The sequence below is a fragment of the Nyctereutes procyonoides genome, unplaced genomic scaffold, assembly GCF_905146905.1.
Source record: "Nyctereutes procyonoides isolate TBG_1078 unplaced genomic scaffold, NYPRO_anot_genome, whole genome shotgun sequence".
Lineage (NCBI taxonomy): Eukaryota > Metazoa > Chordata > Mammalia > Carnivora > Canidae > Nyctereutes > Nyctereutes procyonoides.
Genome location: NW_026575155.1, coordinates 5,394,668 through 5,413,170, shown reverse-complemented (window position 1 = coordinate 5,413,170; position 18,503 = coordinate 5,394,668). Strand labels below are relative to the sequence as shown.

The 18,503-nt window shown below is 40.0% G+C and overlaps 1 protein-coding gene across 3 annotated transcripts in view; it reads left to right on the top strand.

Moving 5' to 3' along the window:
* TIAM1 (TIAM Rac1 associated GEF 1) overlaps window positions 1–18,503 on the top strand; it is a 381,711-nt gene that overhangs the window by 132,089 nt on the left and 231,119 nt on the right. The window contains exon 3 of one of the 3 annotated variants that reach the window (XM_055313336.1): window positions 14,208–14,319. The exons of the other annotated variants lie outside the window; for them this stretch is intronic. The gene's annotated coding sequence lies outside the window, so the exon portion shown is untranslated. The remainder of the gene's footprint in view (window positions 1–14,207; window positions 14,320–18,503) is intronic. 3 annotated transcript variants of the gene reach the window in all.

Genomic DNA, 18,503 nt, shown 5'->3' with positions numbered 1-18,503 from the left:
GGTACTCAACACACAGGAGCAAACAAAACACGTAACAATCTTGTTTTCCTAGAGCTTATGTGTCAGCATGCCACCCCTCTAGCTTATAAATCAAAAGAGTAGTATCCTTGCATTTCTTCTAACTTTAAAAAAAAATTAGGTTCTTAAAAAAGTAAGGCATGGTAGCAGATAGGGGGGCTTCTTTGTCTTGTGAAAATTGAGAGTATGTGAGTGCGTGTGCGTGTGGGTACATGATGAGGAGCCATTCAGAATCAATACAAATGTCAGCATTCTTTGAAAAGGGTCTGTTTTTCAAGGCAAACATTACATGAGCTTTATTCGAGTTCAGAGAATAAATAAAAGTTGCCAGAGATGTTTTATGAGCTGATATCTTGGCTTTGATAACCTAGGGAAAGACATTCCTCCTGGTGCAGAGGATAACTCAGTTTGCTTTTATGAAATCAAAGTTAAAATTCTTAATGGATTTTAATAACCCTAAATGTCATTGAATTTAAATTTGGACAGTTTCAGGTAACACATCTTTATAGTTGCTGTGGTTTACTCATTCCTTGGGGTATATCATATAACTAGATATGAGGTAGATAATCCTTATAAAGGATTATATGTCCTTATGAATGAAAAAAATCCTTCATTTTTAAGAACATTTCATGTTTTGCAACCTTTGCTATTGTGAAATAGAAACTTTTGGCGGGAGTGGGGGACAGGCTTTTTTAGAGGGAAAGAAATATATTTTTCCCCCGTGGATCCAAACAAATCATTCTACCAGCCAAAGGAAGCAATTTCCTTTCTTTGTCTTGGGATTTGAAGCAGTAATATATTATATACAATTATTTAACTTTGTTGACCTAAACTTTATTCTTTGTTTAGCATTTATGGATTGTTATATACCCTAAATTCAAATTATGACAGTTTTTAAAATGGCACAAAAATTTTAAGGATATGCTGGTTGAAATTTTCGGGAGAGAACTTTTCCAGATTGGTCTAAAAAATAATTTTATTGCATTACAGACAAATTGTATAGATATCCATGGATCACTGATGTCATATTTAAAATGTTAAAGCAAGATCTGTAATAATAGAAAGTTCCTACTCTTTATCATACATTGTTAGTATCATTTAGTAAAGCAACCAATTCCATCATATGGAAATAACTCTGGCTTTGTAATTTCTTTTTTATTTATGGCAAAGAGCATCGTTAATTGTTTGAGAAGCGACAGAGCTTGGTGACAAGGGATGGTGGGATTTACATATTTCTTTCTTCATCAGTTTCATGGGACAAGTGATCAATTCCATATTTTCACATCACACTAACTCTAAAATGGCCAGTGCCCTTCTTATTATAATTCTTCTCCTTCATCGAAGGAACACACAGTAACTTTCAGACCCAGGAACAATGTCCGTAGCTGTGAGGATAGTAAAGTTCTGCGAGGAGCAGGAATTTAGCAGTTTAGCAATGACCCTTCCACCCCTTGTCCACGTGTCTGGCCATGTGCTTAGGTATTTGAATGCGAGGGAGGATAGAAAGATGTGGCTACTTCCAAGGGTTGTATTAACTTCCATTTTTAGTGGATTAAAATTATGTGATGGTTTGTTTTAAAAATCTGCACATTTGCATCAGTAATGTAAACCGTTACCCTTGTGTGGGAAACCTGCCACGTCTCCCCTGAGGCCCTTCGCATCCACAGCTACTCATTCAAGAGGACGGCATAAAAAGTAAGATTGTTTAAAAATTTTCCACGCCATTCCGAAAACAGGTGCTTCCTTTGTGAGTCCAAGTTAGTGAATTTATGTGGTCATTTCGACCCAATTTAAACCGTCGTTCTAAAGAACAAAGACATTTTCTCTGCCCCAAAGATTGACATTTGCTTGCAGAGATTAGGCACTTCCTGTGACCCTGGGTCCCATTCTGCTGGTGCAGTCGGGGAGGTCAAAGGGAAGGCAGCCCTTGGTGCATGGTGTTCATTTGCAGCGGGAGGTGCTCAGAGTTTGTGCCTGTCCCCCAGAGGCAGGCTGAAGCTTGCTGAAATATTTATCAGGTACTTTATGGTGCATCCATTCTGTAAGTTAGCAGTGAAAAGTCTGCCATCCTTTTGTTCTCCAAAAATGGTCAGCGTTGAAACCTGTTGCCTCTGTCCCTCTGATCTCCTCCTGCCCTTTCACTTTCCCTGCCAGAAAGCTGCCCCAGCATCTTCACATTCTGACTTCTGGAGTGGAATGAAAGAGTTTCTTTCTGTATAGAGAGGTTTGTTTTACACAGAGCTGCCTTTGACGGGTAGGGCTCCCCCCCGAACTGACTTAGAACGCAAAGTGTTGGCACCAGGCCAGAGAGGACAGTCATAAATAGTCATTTGAACGAGGTTTCACCAAGTCTTTGTCCTGCCATCTTATTTCTGGCAGGGACTGTTGGGCATTCTGTTAAACCAGTAGCTGGTTTGGTCAATACAACTGCAGTACTTTAAATTAGAGACACCACAGTGAGATCCACAGGATGAGATTAAGGTACTCGGGCAGTTAACAAAATGTCCTAAAGAGTAGGAATAATCGTTCCAAATTGATGCTAAGAAATGCTTTTAATTCATACTAAGTTCTAGTTTTACAAGTAGCAGGATGTCTTGCCAACACCTTTTTTGTCCTGTCTTTGAGTAAGAGAATAGGTGATAGGATTTCTGGTTCATTTTAGAGAAAATGAGAAAGAGCTCTCTTGGCAGTTTTTAAATTCCTAGTCGGGGTAAAAAGGTGACCTGGAGCAAATCTGACAAAATGTAGTGTGTTTATTTGGGGGGGAGGGGCAGGTATAAAGATGTTTGTATACGGATCTCTAGTTTTCTGAATTCTTTTCAAGAGAAAGAGAAAAAAAGTAGGAATGTAAGAGGAGAGAGAGAGAGAAAGGAAGGAAGCCAGCAAACTGAAGCATGAACAGTTAACAGTGCTCCTTGATGCAGAGGGACCTGTGTAGGAATTTGGGACTGTATGAGCGGCTCTGGCTAAGCCAACTCCTCTGCCTCTGTTTTTGTCATTTTTGTAAATGGGCATGGTAGTCCTTTAAGAGATAAATATCTCTTTAAGAGCCAAGCACTGTGCCTAGTACATAAAAGATGCCCCCCCCCTTCCCTTCATTACCATTTTGATGTTGCCTTTCAGATCTTTAGCTGAATCTGCATACATTTGTCTGCTTGGTCTTTTTTTTTTTTTTTAAGATTTTATTTATTTATTTAAAAATTTTATCCATTTAGTTATTCATGAGAGACACACACAGAGGGAGGCAGAGACATAGGCAGAGGGAGAAGGGAACCTGAGGCAGGACTCGATCCCAGGGCCCTGGGATCATGACCTGAGCCTAAGGCAGATGCCCAACCCCTGAGCCACCCAGGTACCCCTGTCTGCCTGGTCTTATGACCAGTTTTGCTGCGTTGTTAATGCATTTATATATAGTGATACCACAATGATCGAAGGACCTCTTCCTTCTGTTTTTTTTCCTGCTGTAACAGGGTAGTAGGGTAGAAAAGGTGATTTTTTTTTCTCTTTTAATTTAACCATATTTAGAGGACCAGGTCAGGACCAGGCTGTGTTCTGGGAGCTAAAGGAAACTGGGAGTAAGGTGGACCGAATCACTGACAGTCCAGAGGGAGACAAAAACAAATGTCAGGTGGCAGGAGTGTTTGAAGAAGACTAATGTGGGATACGAGGCTAGACGTCAAGGCATGGTGGGGTGTGTGTGTGTGTGTGTGTGTGTGTGTGTCTATTTTAGGCGGGGAGGACTGGGTATTGTCTTGACCGGCTACACAGCAGGAGGGAGACAGCCTTGTAGACATCCATTCGGGGAAAGAACGTTCCAGGAGGAGGGAACTAGGAACGTGTTGAAAACTGCAAGAGGCGAGTGTGGGAAAGGCAGGAAAGAGTAGAGACGAGGCCAAATCACCTGCAGGAGGTTCTCGCTTGGATTTTATTTGCCCGAGATGGGAAGCGACACAAGTCAAACCGCAAAACCGGCCGCTCTGCTACTCTTCCCGAGACTTCGTGCAACGTGTTTTGCAGAGAAGATGGAAAATAATAGTGTATCTGTTCCTTTGATTACAATTCCCATCATATAATAATTAACTGCCAGCTGTAATTATAGGACTTCCTCTAATTTAGTTTAGCACCCTTGGGACCTCTATTAGCCTAGATCCCAATCAATTTCACAGCTAGGAAGAGAGAAAACGCTGTATTTCCTGTTGAAATTTTAAATCTAGCGGGAGCCCGGGCTGCCGATCTGCTTTCACCGCGCTGGGCTGCTTTATTTTCTTGCAGCGCGTGAAGTCCCCCCCCCCCCCCCCCCGCCCCGTGCTGATTCGGGCATGTAGCATGTCGTTTGCCTAATTAGGATAGACTTGCAGAGATAGTCGTTAATGAATTCCATGCAGCTCACGTCCTTTCGGTAACCTCTCCGATTCGTCTAACAAAAATTCTCAGCTGCCAGCCAAGGGAACACGTGTCCCCTCCCCTAGACGGATGTTCTCGGCAATATTTATTCTCACGTCTCGCACCTTTCACTACCCTCCCGTCCTCTGCGAAAGTTCATTTGTGTAGAGACGCGCAACCACATCTGTTTCCTCAGTCGGGTCCAACAAGAAGTTCTGCTGTCCTAGGAAGCGCAGGGATGATCCTTTTTTTTTTTTTTTTCCTCTTTTGCCTCTTTGGCACCTCGGGTGACTTACTGTGTTGGGATGACCTTGGCCTCCTGAGGGCTCCTCGCGTCCAGTTTTCTCTGCTGCTCTTGGGGCAAGAGCTGTCGTTGCCCTGGTGCATCTGTGCAGAAGTGGGTGCTCCGTGTCCCCGCCGATGGCTTCTCTCCGGAGAAGTCTCCGTGCTCTTGGTGACTTCACTAGAGGTAGCCCCTTGAGATGCAGGGCCGTCTCCAGACAGCTCAGGCTCATTAGTTTTGAAATAAAGCCTGTAGCCTGTGGGTGGGAACTAGAATCCCTGCATATCACGGGTGGGGGGCTGGGGACTGGGACTCCAGGCAAGGAAGCAGTGTGGGGGGGGGGAGGGCGGGAATGATGGCCCAGTGCTGGGAGTCAGGTCATCATACTCGTGAGCCCCGGGTCTGCTCATGTGTCCTGGTGGCAAGCCAGTGTGGGTGAATGAATGGATAGACTTTATTTTTAACAGTAGTTTTAGGTCCACAACAAAATTGAACAGAAAGCATGGGGAGATCCCATATACCCCTTAACCCCCATTCCCCAATCCCTCTCCCCCTACCATAGGGGGTACATTTGTTAGAATCCGTGAGCCTACACTGATGCATCATTATCACTCGGAGTCCACAGTTTACATTAGGGTTCACTCTGCTGTACGTTCTGTGAGTTTTGACATACGTGCAGTGATGCATATCTGTCATTATAGTATCACACAGAATAGTTGCAAAGCCCAAAAAATTCCTCTGTGGGCCACCTGTTCATCCCTCCCTGGCCTCTGACCCTAGGCAATTGCTGATCTTTTTTTACTGTTTCTCTAGTTTTGCCTTTTCCAGAATGTTGTGTAGTTGGACTCATACAGTGTATAGCCTTTTCAGGTTGGCTGCTTTCAGTTAATAATATGCACCTATGTTTGTTCCATATCATTTCTTTTTGTGCTAAATAATGTTTCTTTCTTTCTTTTTTTTTTTTAGATTTTATTTATTCATTTGACAGAGACAGAGCACAAGCGGGCAGGACAGCAGGCAGGGGGAGAGGGAAAAGCAGGCTCCCCACTGATCAGGGAGCCGGATTTGGGACTTGATTCCAGGACCCTGAGATCATGACCTGAGCCGAAGGCAGATGCTTAACCAGCTGAGCCACCCAGGTGCTCCTGAATAGTGTTTCATTGTATGATGTGCCCTGGTTATTTATCATTTCACCTCCTGAAGGACATCTTGGTTGCTTCCAAGTTTTGGCAATTATGAATAAAGCTACTGTAAATGTTCACAGGCAGATTTTATGTGGATATTATATATTATATATATATATACACACACACAGACATATATGTATATGTATATACATACATGGGTATTATATATATGTATATTCATGGATATTGTATATATATTCATGGATATTCTATATTAATGAAATTTCATTTTTTCTGATTATTTGCAAAAGCATGTGCTCATCTGTGTAACACTTGGAAAATAGAGAAAAAAGAAGAAAAGTTAAAAAATTCAGTCTGGGGCAGCCCAGGTGGCTCAGCGGTTTAGTGCCGCCTTCAGCCCAGGGCATGATCCTGGAGTCCCGGGATCGAGTCCCACGTTGGGCTCCCTGCATGGAGCCTGCTTCTCCCTCTGCCTGTGTGTCTGCCTCTCTCTCTCTCTCTCTCTCTGTGTGTGTGTCTCTCATGAATAAATAAATAAAAATCTTAAAAAAATTCAGTCTGTATTAACTTAATATAATGAAACACATGAAATTGGAGCTGTCCTGAGAAATGCAGAACACAGGGTTATTGCATCTTGTAACAGTGGCTGGTAAAAACAGGAAAGATTTAAGGCATTTCAAACGCTGGTTCTGTTTCCATTAAAAGTGCTTCTTAAGTAACTTTTTATGATAATTGGCATTCAGGCAGTTAGTGTCAGCTTTACAAAATAACTTGGAAGTCTCTTGAACAACTGAGGTACTGAAATTCTTCCATTCAAAAAAATAATCCAGACTAGGGATGCCTGGGTGGCTCAGTGGTTGAGCATCTGCCTTTGGCTCAGGGCATGATCCTGGGATCCTGGGATCGAGTCCCACATCGGGCTCCCTGCATGGAGCCTGCTTCTCTATCTGCCTATGTCTCTGCCTCTGTGTCTCTCATGAATAAATAAAATCTTTTACAAAAATGCAAACTTAACAAAACAATCCAGAACAACCTTAGGAATGGCTCCTAGTGAGGGGAGTCCTTTCATCCCTTTGGAATCCAGTGGTTCACATGCACACATATTTCATAATGCCTGATGTGACTGCTTTGGGTTGTAGAAGCATTTATATGTCCTAGCCATCTTCTGGGTGGAGAGGTGGAGGGTGTTGGTGGGGGAGGGAGGGGCTAATAGAGTAGTGATCCCTGAAAAGCGACTCCAGAAGTGGACTTAAATTGACCTGGGCAACTTTTTGCTTTTTGTTGTTCATTTTTAATGAGGTAACCAGAACCTAACTCAACTCAGAAATATTTTTTCGTGATTTCTGTGAATGAGAGTATATGCCTGGCTATTTTTTCCCTTTTTCTTTTTAAAGATTTTATTTATTTATTTATTCATGAGAGACAGAGAGAGAGAGAGGCAGAGATATAGGCAGAGGGAGAAACAGGCTCCCCATGGGGAACCTGATGCGTGACTCGATCCCAGGACCCCAGGATCATGACCTGAGCCAAAGGCAGACACTCAACCACTGAGCCACCTAGACATCCCATTTCTTTTCTGTAAGTAGGCTCCATGCCCCCAGCATGGAGCCCAATTCAGGGCTCAGACCCATAACCCTGAGTACAAGAACTGAGCTGAGATCAAGAGTCAGACGCTCAATCAACTGAGCCACCCAGGCATGTACTCCCTCCCCCCATTCTTTCTTTTTTAGTTGTAATTATCCACAGTCTCTTTTTGGTGGAACAAAGCAAATCTGAGGCTAAAGTACCAATGAAAGCTCATAGAACCTATGTCTAAATTTATACAAAAGTTGTAACTGAAGTTAACAAATTGTAAAATAAACTGTTTTCTTTTGCTACCTTGACAAACTTTCCTAATGACTTAGAGATCTGGATTCAAATGTAGAATGATTAGGCTTCTTGAGATACCACAAGGAATTTTAGAGGTGATGGACAGCCAGCTCCCAGCCCATAGCCAGTTTTATCCCCCTACTTCATGAACCCTACAACCTACACAAGCAAGCTCCCTCTACAGCCCTTGCGAATGGCTGCCCTTGGGAGCCATAAGAGTACACATGTCTCCTCCCTGCCCTTGGGAGGATAGAACTAAGGAGGTCTCATGGAAGGGCTTGGGTGTGGGCATTTGGGCCAGGGTTCCTACGTGTTGTCTGGCGATGTGTAGGGCTGGACTCTGTGCTCTTGGATTCTGCTTGTTTTCCATTAAGAGCATGGCTGGTGGAGGGTCAGAGAAGGCTCTGCAGTGTGAGTGCCCAGGTCAGGAGCCCTTCATCTCTGGGTTTAGGGATGATTCTGGAAAAGGAAATCAAGAATCATTTGCTACTAGGAACCTTTTAGCTTTGGTTTTGGTCTTAGGAGAGTTAGCCATTACTTTTAACATAGCAAAAGTAGAGTGAGAAGCATCCACTTCAAATACATGGGAATTCAGCAGCTTGCAGTTCAAAAGTTGTTGCTTTTATTTATTTATTTTTTAATTTTTTTAAGTTTTTTTTAATTTTTATTTATTTATGATAGTCACACACACACACACACAGAGAGAGAGAGAGAGAGAGAGGCAGAGACATAGGCAGAGGGAGAAGCAGGCTCCATGCACTGGGAGCCCAACGTGGGATTCGATCCCGGGTCTCCAGGATCGCGCCCTGGGCCACAGGCAGGTGCTAAACCGCTGCGCCACCCAGGGATCCCTATTTTTTAATTTTTTAAAAAAGATTTATTTATTTACTTGTAGAGAGAGGGAGAGAAAGAGAGCATGAGCAGGAGGGGGGAGGGGGAGAGAATCCCAAGCTGATTCCACAATGAGCGTAGAGCCTGACGAGGGAGGAATTCGATATCACGACTCTGAGATCATGACTTGAGCCAAAATCAAGAGTTGGACACTTAACCAATGGTGCACCCAGGTGCCCCCAAAATTGTTGTTTTTAAGAGATGAATATATTGAATTCCAGCATAGGTTCATTTAGAAAGCTCTAGGCTTGATCTAGTAGTGAAATATATAGTATATTTAAACAAGTGTTTTTATTTTCCCCAAGGGAAAAAAAAAAAAAGAACCATAATAAAGATTTTCACTTTTCATGGTGCTTAAGATTTAAGCATCTGACACTGTATTTTGGGGCTCGATCCAACGACCCTGAAATCATGACCTGAGCCGAAATCAAGAGTCAAATGCTTAACTGACTGAGCCACCCAGGTGCCCCAGAAAAAATTTTTAGAAAGCATAAAGACTTTCTGAAGCAAGAGTCTGCTTCTCTGCCTCTCCCTCTGCCCCTCCCCCTGCTTTCACATGCTGTCTCTGCAATAAATAAAATCTTAAAAAAAAGTTTTTTTCTAATAAGAAAAGTTTGTCTAAAAAGTCTCTTTAACGTGAGGGTGGTCATATTGAAAAGGGTTCTGTTCCAGAGTTTTCCCCCACTGCTGAAAATATTCCTGATTATGGAATGTAATGAAATAAATTTGTCATGTTGGACATAATGTGTGGTAGAGCACAGAGTGAAGAGCCCAAACCTCACAGTGGAGGCCTGACATTTATAGTTACAAATGTGTACCTTAGGAATTGATTTATAAAGAAGAATATCAGTGCTAAGATAGACAAATTGAAGCTTGTTCTCACTCTGTAGGTTAGATAGTTCATCAAATATTGGTTAAAAATCTCTCTCTGTGCAAGTTGAAAATAAGAGATTAAATGTCAGCGTCCAAGGCAGGGGTCTTGGAGGGTCCAGCTGACTGGTCAGTTCAGATGTGTATAAAATGTGGTTGGGCAACGTGTGTGTTAGCACATGGGTAAGGAACTGAGGACACAAAGACCAAATATGGTCTACTATCTTTTTTTTTTTTTAATCCCTTATGCTGAGAGTAGGTTTTTCCATTTTACATGGCTGGAAAAAAAATCATAATAATACTCTGGGATATGAGAAAACCACATGACATTCAAGTTTCAGTGTCCACGAATAAAGTTTTATTGGAATGCAGCCATGACCATGCATTTATGCATGCCTATGACTGCTTTCACGTTACGCTGGTAGACTTGCGTAGGTGCAGCAGAGACCATCTGGCCTGGAAAGCCTAAAATATTTACTATCTGTCCCTTTGCAGGAAACATTTGTTGAGCCCTGGCTTAGCAGAACCAGAGCTAGCTGCTGCTGACAGCCTGTGCCCTCTGTTCCCTCCCCTTATCTTTTTTCTTTTTTCTTTTTTCTTTTTTTCTTTTTTCTTTTCCTTATCTTTTTTCTGATATGTGAGTGGATCGGTGCTTAATTGCAGTGATAGATAACACTTGTATAGTGCTTACCATTTTTCCATTTTATTTAACATCATAACTCTATTATGTTCTCTCCATTTTATAGATAAAGGGATCAGGGCATAGGGACCATAGAAAACTACAACTGATCGTTGACATGGATTTTTGCTTAGCTTTTTTGTTGACTCTGATTTTTAGATTGAAAACAAACTCAAACCGTTCAGTCCTGAAGTACAAAGTAAAATCTAGAATGCTTTAAGGAAGTTGGAACATTTGACAGAAATGTAGACATCTTCCTTCTTGATCTTTGACGCTTGTTTCATTTGATGAGATGTTTATTTGATTACTTTTATTTCCCAAATCCCTTCACATGTGATGTATTGACTCGAGTATCCTGTTAGATTCACTCATTCAACTCAGACCGACTGTGTGCCCAGCGCTGTGAACACACAACATCTGTGGACCCAACGAGATACACAGCTCAGAGTGAGTTACAAGAACGTAATAACATGGTCAAGCGCCAGCAAGTGTCTTCACATGCTCTATTTAGATTTTAGCAATTTGTATGGCTCCTTAGGTGTTCAACTGGTATGATAATTTCAAAACAGCAGGTCCCAACAGATAGCAGGGCAGCTGTCAGATCAGGAAACCTGTCCATTGGCCCAGATTGTTCTGATGATTTGCGGCATAACCTTGGAAACATCATTTTATTTTCCATTCCAGATCTTCATTCTGGAAAGTGGAAAAGAACCAACAAATTAAGCTGGTCAAGTGCCCCAAATGATGTCATGTGCTCTATTTATATATTTCTCATGCTTTCCTTGTTTGCATGGACACAGTTTGTGGTGTATAACTTTATTGTATAGATGCTCTTTATAAGTAGATGCATACATACAACGTGATACATACAATCTGATATAGACACAAGAACTGTTTCCCTAGGCATACTTGGAACTGCTGTTGGAGAGGGCTAGCCTGAACTAGGTAGGCATGCAGTGTGGACAAGGGCAGAGTCAGTTTGGGGAGTCTATAAAAGCACGTTTGGAACTTGTTTCTAAGGAGGGGTGATAAACCTGTGCATGTGTGAAGAGATTCTGGGAAGGATTCATCCTACAAATGTTTGAGTTCCTGGTGAATGATCTATAGCCCAGGGTCAGGCATGGAATAGGTGTTCAGTGAAGATCATTTTGTACAACTTATACTGCTCAGTGCCCCCCAGCACTTAGGGAATCACTGTATTTGAGACTGAGAGAGCCAGGATCAAAACATTTTATTCTGTTAAGTATTCTAATTTTATAAAAATGGTGATTATATTTTGTACTTTTTAAAGTGTTTATCATACTGAGAAATATGCTTTTGTTTATTTTTTTGTGTTCTTTTTTCTTTTTTCTTTTTTTTTTTTTGGTAAGTTTTTAATCACCCAGTGCTCCTAAAGACAAGTGCACTCCTTATCCCCATCATCTATTTCACCTGCAGCCCCCCTGCCACCTCCCCTCTGGTGACCATCACTTAGTTCTCTATAGTTAAGAGAGAGAACTTGGCTTCTTCCCCCCCCCCCGCCGTTTGCTTGTTTGTTTCTTAAATTCCACATATGAATGAAATCATGTGGTATTTTTCTCTTATTTCATTTAGGATTATACTCTAGCTCTATCCATGTTGTTGCAAATGGCAAGATTTCATTCTTTTTTATGGCTGAATAATATTCCATTGTATATACATATGACATCTTTAACCATCAGTTGATGGATACTTGGGCTGCTTCCATATCTTGGCTATTGTATATAATGCCGCCATAAACGTAGGGGTGCATGTATTCCTTTGAATTAGTATTTTTGTACTCTTTGGGCCGATGCCTAGTAGTGCAATTGCTGGGTCATAGGGTAGTTCTATTTTTAATCTTTCGAGGAACCTCTGTACTGTTTTCCAGAGTGGATGCATGAATTTGCATTCCCACCAACAGTGGGTGAGGGTTCCTTTTTCTCCACATCCTTACCAGTGCCTGTGTGTTGGGTTTTTGATTTTTGCCATTCCCACAAAGGTGAGATGATACCTCGTTGTAATTTTGATTTCCATTTCTCTGATGATAAATGATAAGGAGCATTTTTCCATGTGTCTGTTGGGATTTGTATGTCTTCTTTGGAGAAATGTCTGTTCATGTGTTTTGCCCATTTTTAAAATGGATTATTTGTTTTTTTGGGTGTTGAGTTTTTTAAATTCTTTATACATTTTGGATACTAACCATTTATCAGATGTCATTTGCAAATATCTTCTCCCATTCCATAGGCTGCGTCTTAGTTTTATTGATTGTTTTCTTCGCTGTGCAGAAGTTTATTTTGATATAATCCCAATAGTTTAGTTTTGCTTTTATTTCCCTTACCTCCGGGGACATATTTAGAAAAATATTGCTATAGCCGATGCCAGAGAAATTACTGCCTGTGCTCTCTTCTAGAATTTTTATGGGTTTATGTCTCACGTTTAGGTCTTTAATCCATTTTGAATTTATTTTTTTGTGTACGGTGTAAGAAAGTGGTCTAATTTAATTTTCTGCATGTTGCTGTCCAGTTTTCCCAACACCATTGGTTGAAGAGACTTTTTTTTTTCATATTGGATATTCTTTCCTGTTTTGTCAGAGATTAATTGACCATATAATTGTGGATTTATTTCTGGATTTTCTATTCTGTTCTGTTGATCTGTGTGTCTATTTTCGTGCCAGTACCAGACTGTTTTGATTACTGTAGCTTTGTAATATAGCTTGGTATCTGGAATTGTGATGGCTTCAGCTTTGTTTTACTTTTTCAAGTTTGCTTTGGCCGTTCAGGGTCTTTTGTGGCTCTATACAAGTCTTAGGATTGTTTGTTCTAATTCTATGTAAAATTCTGTTGGTATTTTGATAGCGATTGCATTAAATGTGTATATTGTTTGGGTAGTGTAGACATTTTAACAATATTTGTTTTTCTAATCTGTGAGCATAGAATATAAAAAAAATACTTTAAACATGCAGTACACTGTAATAGTTCACCAAGGTGAAAATGATTAATATTCTATCTCGAAGATACAGAAGAATAATTCTTTTTTTTTTAATTTTTTATTTATTTATGATAGTCACAGAGAGAGAGAGAGAGAGAGAGGCAGAGACACAGGCAGAGGGAGAAGCAGGCTCCATGCACCGGGAACCCGACGTGGGATTCGATCCCGGGTCTCCAGGATCACGCCCTGGGCCAAAGGCAGGCTCCAAACCGCTGCGCCACCCAGGGATCCCCAGAAGAATAATTCTTAAACCAAGAATGTTGTGTGGGTAGCTGTTTTACATTATTTTGAATCATATGCTTTTATTTTTTACGTTTTTTTTTTTGCTGTGTTTTGTAGCAAATATTTTGACTTTGTATTTTATTTTCCCCAGCTTTATTGAGCTATAATTGACAAATAAAAATTACATATGTTTAAGGCATACAATATGATGTTTTGATACACATATACATTGTGAAATGATGATCATATCAAGTTAATTAACATGAGTTACCTCACATAGTTATCATTGGCTTTTGGTGGTGAGAATACTTAAAGATTTTTTCTCTTAGCAAACTTCAGGTATATATACAGCACTATTAACTATAGTTATCATGCTATAATACCATTAGATCTTTAGATCTTAGTCCTATTGCATAATTGAAATTTTGTCTTCATACCAGTGTCTCCTTATTTTCTCTTCCCCTACCCCTGGTAACCATCATTCTATTCTCTGCTTTTATGAATTCAGTTTTTTTGTTTTGTTTTGTTTTTGTTTTTGTTTTTTTTGTTTTAGTTTTGTTTTGTTTTGTTTTGTTTTTCTCCACGTAAGTGAGATCATGCAGTAGTTGTCTTTTATGTCTGGCTTAATTCATTTAGCACATAATGCCCTTCAGGTTCATCCTCATTGTTGCAAATGGCAAGTTTTTCTTCTTTTTCAGGGCCAAATAAGATTCCATTATATCTACTTGTGTTTATGTCTGTGTCTATGTTTGTATCTATACGTAAGTATAGATATAGATCGCATTTTCTTTATCTGTTCATCTGTTGATGGACACTTAAGTTGTTCTATTTCTCTCTCTCTCTTTTTTTTTTAAAGTAGGCTCCACACACCCAGCATGGAGCCCAACCTGAGGCCTGAAATCCTGATCCCGAGTTCAAGACCAGGAGTGAGATCAAGAGTTGGATGCTTAACTGACTGAGCCACCCAGGTGCCCCAAGTTGTTCTATATCTTACCCATTTTGTATAATGCTACAGCAAACATGGGAGTACAGATATCTCTTCAAGATCCAGATTTTGGGATCCCTGGGTGGCACAGCGGTTTGGCGCCTGCCTTTGGCCCAGGGCGCGATCCTGGAGACCCGGGATCAAATCCCACATCGGGCTCCTGGTGCATGGAGCCTGCTTCTCCATCTGCCTATGTCTCTGCCTCTCTCTCTTTCTCTCTCTGTGACTATCATAAATAAATAAATTTTTTTTTAAAAAAAGATCCAGATTTCATTTCCTTTGGACACATCCTGAGAAGTGGAATTCTGGTTCATGTGGTAGTTCTAGTTTTGCTTTTTGAGTAGACATTTCTTTGGAGAAATATCTATTCAGGTCCTTTGCCCATTTTTAAATTGGGTTCTCTTTCTCTCTCTCTCTCTCTCTCTTTCTCTCTCTTCTTCTCCCTCTCCCTCTCTCATTGAGTTCCTTATGAATTTTGGATATTAACCTCTTATTAGATGTGTGATTTGTAAATATTCTCTCTCATAGTTTGTCTCTTCACTCTGTCAAATATTTTCTGTGCTGTACAGAAGATTTTTAGTTTGAAGTAGTTTAACTTGTTTATTTCTTCTTTTGTTGCCTATGTCAGATCCAAAAAAAAAAAAAATGCACAAACCAATGTCAAGAAGTTGTTCTCCTATGTTTTCTTCTACTAGCTTTATAGTTACAGGTTTTACATTTAGGTCTGTAATTCACTTTTTAAAAAACAATTTATTTGAGAGAGAGAGAGTGAGAGCTCATGTATGTGCACAAACAGGGGTAGAGGGAGAGGAAGAGCAAGAATCTCAAGCAGAATGTGCACTGAGTGTGGAGCCCAATGTGGGGCTCCATCTCAGGACTCTGAGATCATGACCTGAACTAAAATCAAGAGTTGGATGCTCAACCGACTGAGTCACCCAGGGACCCAAAGTCTTTAATTCATATTGAGTTGGTTTTAATACATGGTGTGAGATAAGGGTCCAGTTTTGTTCCTATGCATGCAGCTGTCCAGTTTTCCCAACACCATTTATTTAAGAGACTGTCCATTGCCCATTGTATATTCTTGGCTCCTTTGTCATAAATTAACTGACCGTATATGTGTAGGTTTATTTCTGGGCTCTGTAATCTGTTCCATTGCTTTATACATCTGTTTATTTCCACACAATAATATTCTGGTCACTGTAGCTTTGCAGTATATTTTGAAATCAGCAGGTGTGGTGCCTCCAGTTTTGTTCTTCTTGCTTAAAATTGCTGCGTTTATTCAGGGTCCTTTGTGGTTCTGTATGAATTTGAGCTTTCTTTTTCTAGTTCTGTGGAAAATGCCATTAGAATTTTGAGAGGGATTGCATTGACTCTGTAGATCACTTTGGAACATTTTAACAATATTAATTCTACTGATCCATGAACATGGGATATCTTTACATGTATTTGTAGCTTCAGTTTCCTTCATCACATCATTTTATAGTTTTTAGTTTACAGATCTTTCCTGTCACTGTTTATTCCTTAGTATTTTATTTTATTTTTTTGATGCTATTGTAAATGAGATTTTTTTAAAATTTATTTATTTATGATAGTCACAGAGAGGGGGGGGCAGAGACACAGGCAGAGGGAGAAGCAGGCTCCATGCACTGGGAGCCCGATGTGGGATTTGATCCCGGGTCTCCAGGATCGTGCCCTGGGCCAAAGGCAGGCGCCAAACCGCTGCACCACCCAGGGATCCCATAAATGAGATTTTTTAAAATTTCTTTTTTTGGTTAGTTTGTTGTTGGGGTATAGAAATACAACTGATTTTTGCGTGTTGATTTTATATCCCATAACTTTACTGAATTTGCTTTGTATTTTGAACAAATTTTTGGTGGAATCTTTAAGGTTTCCTATACATAAGAACATTTCATCTGCCAACAGAGATAATTTAACTTCTTCTTTTCTGATTTGGATAATTTTTATCTCTTTTTCTTACCCAATTGCTCTGGCTAGGCTTCCAGTAATTTGTTGACTAGAAGTGGTGAGTGGGCATCCTTGTCTTGTTTTTGATCTTAGAGGAAAAGTTTTCTGCTTTTCATTGTTGAGAACGACGTTAGCTGTGGGCCTGTCATCAGTCCTTCTATACTTAAATTATTGAGAATTTTTATCATGAAAGGATGTTGGATTTTGTCAGATGCTTTTTCTGCATCTATTGAGATGATTGTATTTTTCTCCCCTTCATTCTGTTAATGTGGTGTATCATATTTATTGATTTCCATATGTTGAACCATCATTAACCTCCCAGGGATAAATTCTACCTGCTTATGTTTAGTGATCCTTTTAATGTGCTATTGAATTTGGTTTGCTAGCATTTTGTTGAGGATTTTTACATATCTTTAATCAGAGACATTGGCTTTTAACTTTCCTTTTTTATGATGTTTTTTGTCTGACTTTGATATTGGAGTAATTCTGGCCTCATAAAATGAATTTGGAAATGTTTCTTCCTCGTCAGTTTTTGGGAGAGTTTGAGATGGATTGACATTAATTCTTTAAATGCTGAGTAGAATTTACCACTGAAGCCATGTGTAAAGAATTTGACTTTTATTATCTCATTTTAAATATCACCAATTGACTGACACCCTTTTTTTAAAATTTTGTTTTATACAGTTTAATAAAGAGCATGGATGCTTCAAGTCTGTTTCATTTAGTGTGCTACATTCTTCTTATTGGCCACCCTTCAGAGAGCAGTGTCATTGGAACAGTGTCAACAGAGAACTTCCATCTTTGAGAAGAAACAGACCATAGAGTTATCAAGAGGTTGTCAGGCTCTGTGATGATTTATTCTTTTATGCCTTTAATGAGATACAGAGGAGTCTGATAGCTAGTGGTCAGAAATGTTGAGATTGGAGATTTTATGTATTTGATTTGCTACTGTGACTTTGTTGAACTATACGATGAATCTCTCTACTGTTCATTTACTTGTGCCCTTAGGTTGGTACTGTGTGAGTCTCTATAGTCATGCTTTGTGTCACCTGTGATTTTAGGCTGTAGTTTTCATAACTCCTTGTGGTTCTTCACGCAGATATACAATGTGCTGGTGAGTGCTAAGACTTCAGCCTCACAGGCCTCTGATGTTTGTGTACGAGGTAGCAAAACATTGCATGTGAGATGTGCTTATCGTTTTGTTCCATTCTTTCCTCTTTTCAATCTCTGGTTCAGGAATTTCCAGTTGACCCAGTTCAAGTGTCTTCTTCTACACAAATCTCCTAGTGTTTTACTGATCTGCTTGGCATTATAGTTGAAGAAGCGGACTACGTTATCTGTGTCCTCTCAAAGGGCTTGGTTCATTGCACATAAGTGCTTGTTGGTTCTGTTGTTAGTTTTATGTACATATGTGTTTATATATTCATAAAGTTAGTATCAGATTGCTGGTCTGTGCCAGGTACTTAGCAGTTTTTAGAAGTTTTTAAATTCATTTTTCACAAGAACCCACTGGGAGAGGCACTACTATTTTCCTCTATTACATATAAAGAAACGGAAGCTTGGAGAAATGTGGTGGGGGCATTCAAGGTCACTTAACTTGTGAGTTGGGATTCAAATCTAGTTCTAATCCCAAAGCCCCTGTTCCTAACCAATCTGGTATAATGCCGGTTGTGCTGAATTAAACATATAGACTGTTCTATGTAAGTTGTGAGTGTGTTAAATTTAGGATTTGGGCCAACATGTTAATGAACTAGAAAAACTAGGGTACCAAGTACATTTCTTTTTTTATACCATGATTGGCAATGGGATTGATCATATTCTGATGGACTTTTTCTTTTCTTTTTTTAAAATTATTTTCCCCCTCCCCTGGACTTTTTCTTTTAAACAAGTTTAATGAGCTATAATTCACAAATTATACAATTCATCCATTTAAAGTAAACAATTCAGGAGTGTTTAGTATATTCACAGACTTTTAGAACTATCCTCACAAGTCATTTTTAGAACAGGAGAAACTCTGTACCCATTACCATCCTCTTCCTACTTCTCCCCAGCCATCCCTACCCTGTCCCCAGCCCCCTGGCAACCATTAACCTAATTTGCTTCCAGATCTCCCTGTCCTGGACTTTTCATATAAGGGGATTTATACAATATGTAGTCTTTTGTAACTAACTTACTTTCACTTAGCCTAATATTGTGAAGTTT